Raw genomic sequence first — 8,047 nt, 5'->3', positions numbered from 1 at the left:
TGGTCTGGTGCAGAATAATATGCTAGTGATTCCCTGGCTCAGATATATTAAAAATAGCCTGTGTTTAAAAATATCCTGTGTGACATAGGATTGACAGATTACTTCATGGACACTGCAAGGTCTCCCCCTCTCTTGAAAAACAAAGTAAAGAAGAAGTTTAAGGCACACAAGGAGGAGGCTAGGCTTGTGAAATGCTAGACTCTGTTATGGTGCAATCATATCTTCCATTGTTAAATACTGAAGGGTTGGAGAACTACCTGACATGGGCAAAGGATTCAGAGCTCAGGTTTTATCTCACTTAGCTCCGAATGAATAAGATCCACTTTCTAGTGGCCTTTCCTATGCCTGGTATCTGGTTTCCAAGGTTACCATGTTGTCCTTGTTATGGGAGAGCCCATAAGTCTACCAAGCATTTTATGCTGTTTTGCTCTCTATATTTTGCTTGTAGGTCACGGTTATCCTTTAATAATCATCAGGAGGGCTTATTTTTCCTTCAGCGTCTTAAATCTCCATCCATGTGTTATACAGTTCTGAATTTTATCACACAAGTGCTGGCAGTGAGAAGAAAATATGCTTTGTAATTTGAGTGATGTTAGTCTTTTAATATTGAAGTATACTTGGCGATAGCTCCTTTTATGATGATTTTTATGAAACTTTCTTTATTTAGTGACCATGACTTTTTATTCTCGGAGTTTAGTAATGAGGGAGTATAGAAATTTCGTGATTGATGTATTATATTTTTACTGCGATAAGATGCCTTTCTGACCCTGTTGTCATTGTGATTTTGTTGTGTTTTTATGGTCGGTTGACCAAATAAAGTTGTTTGACTGACTGATTGACTGACTGACTGTGTAGAGTCTCAAATATCCTAAAACAATATTAGTTTCTAAATATTTACACATATGTTACACGTATATATTATGCAACATGGTAATAGGTCATTCTTACTAATGAACAGTTTCACGAGCTAATCTGACAGTTGACTGCTTTGACAAATCTATTAATGAATTTACACATGCTTATGTTTAAAGAGATAATTGCACATTCATTATGCTATGTTGCCTTGCTTAGTACATTAACTTGACTTCGTTCTTTGGCGAGACACAAGGAGAATTGATACATGTGTATTTAGAATATTGATACTCCTATGTGAAGCAGACATTTGTGAATAGTACATGAGAAATGTCTAGAAATGAATGGCCTATTGTGATCTAACCTGTCTGCCTGGGACGGACAGTTGTTTCCCATGTTTGAAGTAGGAAAATTCTCAATTGTTTCCACTTTTGCTCCTTATGAGTGGAAGATTACCTTATGGATCCCTAATAGTAATGGTAACACAGTAGGTGTTACATCCAGACTGGTGAACTCTAATATCCAATTCCCTTCAGAGGAGGGGAGTTCTTTTGGCTGCCACTGCCACTGCTGCTGTTGCTACTTCTGCTTTTGCTCTTGTGTGGATGAAGTCTTGATGCGACTACTTCTCACTTCCCCTATGGTCAGCTGGGCTTTCTGATACACCACTTGCCTATGCCAAGAACTTTGCAGACTCCTTCTTGCCCTTAAAACGGCAGGAATGTCTTGCTTAAGCGGACTTTCTTTGGACTCCTGGCCGAACACATATATAGTAATGTCCTGCTTAGATTCCCTTTGAGTCGGCTAATTTGAGCCTTCTTTCCCAATTTATTTCTTACAATGGACAATGAGAACTTTACCCTTCTCGATGCAAGTCTTTGAGGTTATGGTACCAATAGGAACTAAGCAATTACGTTTTTATGAAATTGAGAACACCCCTTTACTCCCTACCTCGGGAAGGTCCAATATATTCTTTTGTTTTCAAATGTTGCATCTTTCAACTATTTCTCACATTTGGATATGAATCATCACTTTGGGAGCTAAAATGTAGGGGGCCGATTCACAGAACTAATCTGAGACAAAATCCTAAACTTACTACCTTTGGTATTCACAGAAGGTACTTCCGATTTTTGGATTTCACAGAATGCACTTACGACTACTAACTGTACGTCTGCACTCGGCCGGAATTTCGCACTCCGGTGAGAATTTCCGCACCCGGAGCAGAAATCCCGCATTTGTGCCGGGATTTCCGCTCCAGGGCCGGAATTTACACTTCCGGGCCGGAATACCCGCACTCTGTCGTTGATCATTTTCCTCAAGGGTAAACACCTGTCCAAGTGCCTACCACCCCTCTCCATGCATCAGCTGACACACTGCAGCCAATCCCAGACATGCAGCATGTATGAATGCAGAGCAGACACAGAAACTCTCTCAACATGTTGCTGAATGTGTTTGTTGCTCTGCCCCTTGCCATGTGGCAAGAATCCTTGAGGATGAGGACGAGGAGGAGAGCAGAGAGGATCTTCAGACAAAGAATAAACCTATTTGGGATGTCTTGCCAAGATGTCAGGGCCAGATACCGATTCCCTCCAGAAGTAATCTTGGAGGTGGTATGTGAGTGGGAGCAAGAACTTGACTCTGTGACCTGAAGCTCCCATGCCATTCCAGCCTATCTCAAGAACCTTTCTGCTCTCCATTTCTTTTCCACTGGGTCATTCTAAAGGGTCTCCAGTGACCACATGGGCATTTCCCAGGCAAGCCAGTTGCGGTGCTTGCATCAGGTACTGAGATGCATCACTGCAAGAACCCACCACCACATACGAATGTCCCATATTCTGGCCATGAGACAAAGGACAGCTAGAGATTTCTAGCTCATTGCTCGCTTCCCACATGTGCTGGGTGCAATTGATTGTACCCATGTGGCCCTTCAGCCACCCCGCCGCATTGCACACATCTTCTGCAACAGACACCAATGGCATTCCATCAATGTGCAAGCTGTCTGTGATGCCAGTGGGAAATTCACTGATGTGCATGCAGTGTTCCCAGGCAGTACCCATGACAGCTTTGTATTCCGCATGTCACCTCTTGCCCGGCGGAATGCTGCGGGAGAATTTGGCAACATGTGGCTACTGGGTGAGTACCAAGCACTAAAAATGAGGGATATGTGTAATTGAAATGTCTGAATGCCACCTTACATTAACAACTATTGTACAATAAGAATCATAAAGCAACATACACTGTCTCAACAGACACTGCATGTACCAAAGTATAGATCATGTCCTGTGTAAATCAAAGACGGAAATGTAACCAATTGCTCTTTCTTCCCTCCTCAGGCGACGCTGGGTATGCACTCTCCCAACAACTCCTCACCCATAACAGATATGCAACCACTGTACCTCAGCGTAGGTACAATAGGGCACACATACGGACTCGAGCCATCATAGAGCACACTTTTGGTCTGTTGAAGTCGAGATTCAGATGTCTTGATCGTACAGGGGGTGTGTTGATGTACTCCCCTGAAGTTGTGTCCAAGATCATATTAACCTGTTGTGTTTTACAAAACATAGCTTTAACGCATGGCTTACACATACCTCTTGCACCTCAGCTAGCTCTGAATCCGGGAAACCGGGCCATTGCACATAACCAAGGTCAGGGTATGCAAGTCCGTGATCAGCTGGTTGCCACGTTTTTCACATGAGCAATCTGTTGTGTCATGGACAAAATGTGGTTTGCAGTCTGTTGTCAATGATGAAAGTTGGATAATTACTACTCTGTCCAAACAATTTCTACCTGAGACTACTTTGCAAGCCACACCAACTGCATGTAAACCACAGCTGTTGACATGAGTCAAAAGATGGACCGTAGACCAGATCATGTGCCCATGTCAGCGATCAGTGTAGTGGATGTCCCTAAGGAATCTATTGACGCAGAGGAAAAAATGTACATGTTCTGAGAGACCTTCCTGGACCTTATGAGGATGGGTTTCTTAATCACAAAAGGGCATAACTATTGCATTCTCAGAGTCTTTGCCTTCAACAGATTTGACTCCCCCACAAATGAAGGGCCCACAACGTGAGTGACGATGTTATGGGTGAATCTGGCACTATGTGTCTGGGATACACAGCACTGCTTTCCCCCAATTTTCCGTTACACAACTCCTGTGTTGAGCACTAAATATGGACTACATGGACCATAATGCAAAGTAGTAGAAAAGTAAACTGGGGTTTGATGTTGAGTCAGCCCCCCCTTGCCCGAGCCAAAATGTCATTAAATGGACTGTTCCGCCTATTTTTACATGTCTGTAATTCTCTCTTGCACTGTCATTTTAGGTTTCTCCACTACAGAACAGCAGGATGGCAGTGGATTTGATCTGTGATTGTGGATAAATCAGAATGAATACAAAATGGCTGTCAACTACGTCCTGTGATGTATTTCCTGTCTGCCACTTCCTGTATATCATTACCTGTATAAAATAATGATTTCTGGTTCAATTTTGTAGATTGCTGTCCAAATATCCTCAGCTATATTGGGGGCCAGAGTACCAGCTGAGCAATGCAGCCCGGGCCAGGCTATGGGCCGTCATTGGTGAGCGCTGCAGTGCCGTGTGTGTTCACACCAGGAATTAGAAGGCATGCCACAAGTGTTGGGTGGACCTAAATCGCTGGGCCCGGCACAAGGCAGAGGAGCTACTGGGCCAGTCTTCCCAGCACCAGGTGCATCATCCTCGCCTCTCCCCACTGTACAGGAGGGTCCTGTGTGCAGCTTGGCCGACCCTCCATGCCCAGCTGGAGGAGCATGAGCAGCAGACACCTGGTAAGTGCATTATATGCAATATGTGTCTAGAAGTATGATATGAGTGAAGATAGAGCTGTACCATTGCGTGTTCCATACCTCCATTCACCTATTCTGTTTCTATGCAGCAGTCATCATGAAGCAAAAGGCTCACTGTTGCATATGGACTGTACAGGGCAAAGTGAATTCTGGGAGTTGTAGTTTCTTCATGACCACTGGTAAATTGAGCCACACATGTGCATTTGTACTGAAATTTGCACAGCTAGCATCACTAACAGTGAACCAAGGGAATCATAACTGATGTGTGCATTGGATGAGGAATGGTACAGACACTGTCCAGTGTGTGTATGAAAGGCCAATGGGTATCGGATGCGGTGACTTGCATTGCATTTGTTGAGTTTGGGTTCTGATTGAGACAGATCATCATGTGCCATGGAGTCACGACAGACTTTGAGATCCTTGCCTCACTCTTAAGTGTTGTCAATTTTGCCAAGTGTGTCCACTGACACACATCTTACCCTCAGTGGCTTGTATGCCATTTTTCATGTACAGGTAGCTGTAACAGCAACCCACTACTGTTCACCGGTGCACAGCACTACCTTATCTTATCAGTCACTGTTAGAAATGGGATTTCTGGTTGGCTAAGGTTTGCACCCAAGCCAGGCAGAAACCACCACTCTAGTCAGGACAAGGGAGTTACACTTCTAAAATAACCCCTGCTCACCCCCTTGGTAGCTTGGTACTAGCAGTCAGGCTTATCTTAGAGGCAGTGTGTAAAGCATTTGCACAAAACCAACAGTAATACAATGTAAGCACTACAAATGGACACCACACCAGTTTTAGAAAAATATCCAATATTTTTATATAAACAAGACCAAATATGATAAATATCCACAATACAGTACTTCAGAAATAGTTACTTCTCAAAATGTCTTTAAGTTGCAAAATACGTTGAAAAACACAGTTCGTACGAGTCGGTAGCTCGGTCCGAGCCTACCGCGATGCTGAAAACAACAGAGTCTCGCAGTTCCAGCTGACCGTGTCGGTACGGGCCAGCAACAGCGGGACAGATTAGTTCACAGTACCTTTCTTAGTGTGACCCACACGGCGGTGCGAGTCGGTCTTGGCGTCCGTCGCAGTTGCTATTCAAAGTGGAAGCGGTGCACGGTGCGGTGCCTCTCGATGCGGTGCGAGCAGCGGCTCGGTGACGATCGTCCAGACGGCGTTGGTGAGACCAAGGCAGGTGGTACAGGGCGAGACGGTGCTCGATGCAGTGCTGGCAGGTTGCGGTGCAGGTGACAGAGCCGGTCGTGGCGTCCGTCGCGGTCACTGTGCAAAGTGGAAGCGGTGCACGGTGCGGTGCCTCTCGATGCGGTGCGAGCAGCGGCTCGGTGACAATCGTCCAGATGGTATCGGTGAGACCAAGGCGGGCGGTGCAGGGCGAGGCGGTTCTCGATGCGATGCGAGCGACAGAGCCAGTTGGCGGGAAGTGACACTGGCCGAGTCGGACTGCTGTGCATGACGAGTCGTTCATGGGTGTAAAGCCAGCAGCGATCGTGTTGGTGAGCCCAGGCCAGCGAAGTGAAGCGAGGCTATGCAGGTTGCGGTGTTTCTCGATGAGGTGCAGGCAATGGCTCGGTGATGGAGTCGGTGAGACCAAGGCTTACGGTGTAGGGCGAGTCGGTGCGGCTTGCAGTGCCTTCAGGACACAAGGCCAGTGAGGGAGTCAGTTGAAAGAGTCGGTCGCGGTTACCTCTTCTCTGTGGCAACTGAAACAGCGGTTGCAGGAGCAGTACCCAGAGGTTGGTGAAGTCTTTGCAGTCCCTGAGACTTCTTAACAGGAGGCTAGCTCGGTTCAGGCCCTTGGAGATACTCAGCACAAGTAGAGAAAGTTCAGTCCAGTCCTTTCACTGCCCTAGGCAGAAGCAGCAGCTGCAGGCCAACCCAACAAAGCAACAACACAGCAAAGGGGCAGTACTCCTCCTGGCAGCTCTTCCAGCTCTTCGTCTTGGCAGGTTCCTTGCTTCCAGCGAGATCTGTGAAGTCTTTTCTATCCCTGAGACTTCCAACAGGAGGCAAGCTCTACTTCAAGCCCTTGGAGAAAACTCTAACAGCAGGATAATGAAAGCATAGTCCAGTCCTTTCCCTATCCAAGGCAGAAGCAACCACTGCAGGCCAACCCCTCAACACGCAGCATAGGGGCAGTACTCCTCCTCCAACTCTCCCGGTTTTTCTTCCTGGCAGGTTTCCTTAGTTCAGAAGTAATCTAAATCTCTGAGGTCTGGGCCCCAATATTTATACCAGCAAATCCTTTGTCCTCTGAGGGCAGAGGGGCCTTTGCCTAGTCCAAACCAGTTCTGGTCAGTCCTGGAGCACTTTATTTACATTACTCCTTCTTTCCTTTAAGAGCGCAGGGCAGAGACATCAGGCGGTGGAGCCAGCATTGTGGAGGAAAGGCACAGCCTTGGAGCACTCTGTTGACATGATTCCTTCTCTCCTTTCACAGTGCAGGGCAGAGACATCAGACACACCACGGGGTGGAGCCAGCACTGTGGGGGGCAGGCACAGTCATATTCAGGTCCCAGGTTCAACTCCTCCCTCCCATCTAGATGCAGATCTCTCTATTCAGCCCTGTGCTGACTCCGGGAATTCCCCAGCCCCCTGGAATTCCCCAGCCCTTGTCCCTCAAACTCCAAACAAGGAATACACAACCTAGCAGAGGCAGGTTTGGATGGTCAGACAAGAAAATACCTACTTTCTAAAAGTGGTATTTTCAAACTCAGAATGTTAAAACCAACTTCACTAAAAGTTGTATTTTATCATTCTGAGTTCAGGCATACTAAACTCGAATTTCTACCATGTTCCCTGGGTCAGTTAGGCTTATAGGATGTTATAATCCAACTGCCCATTCTGGCCTATGGAGAACAGGTAGCCTTGCAATAGTGAAAAACGAAGTAGGCTGTAATTCACTATCAGGACATGCCACACACACCAGGGCATGTCCTACCTTTCACATACAATGCACCCTGCCCACAGGGGTACCTTGAGCCTTCCTTAGGGGTGACTAACATGTAGAAAAGGGAAGGTTTAGGGACTTGCAAGTGTGTGCACTTGCCAAGTCAACATGGCAACCCCAGGCTGCACACAGGCTCTGCAATGGCAGGCAAGAGTTACACTTTATGGGCTGTTTGTGTGGGTGGCACAATCCAGTGCTGCAGTCCACCAACAGCATTTGATCTATAGGCCCTGGCACTCGCAGTGCACTTTACTAGGGACTGGCACATAGATCAAATAGGCCAATCATGGAAATACCAATCAAAACACAGTTTACACAGAGAGCATATGCACTTTAGCACTGATCAGCAGTGGTGAAGTGCCCAGAGTCCTAAAACCAACACACACA

The sequence above is a fragment of the Triturus cristatus genome, chromosome 4_1 (genome assembly GCF_964204655.1).
Source record: "Triturus cristatus chromosome 4_1, aTriCri1.1, whole genome shotgun sequence".
Taxonomy (NCBI): domain Eukaryota; kingdom Metazoa; phylum Chordata; class Amphibia; order Caudata; family Salamandridae; genus Triturus; species Triturus cristatus.
The sequence above is the reverse complement of the archived record's forward strand: the minus strand, read 5'-3'. Positions refer to the sequence as shown.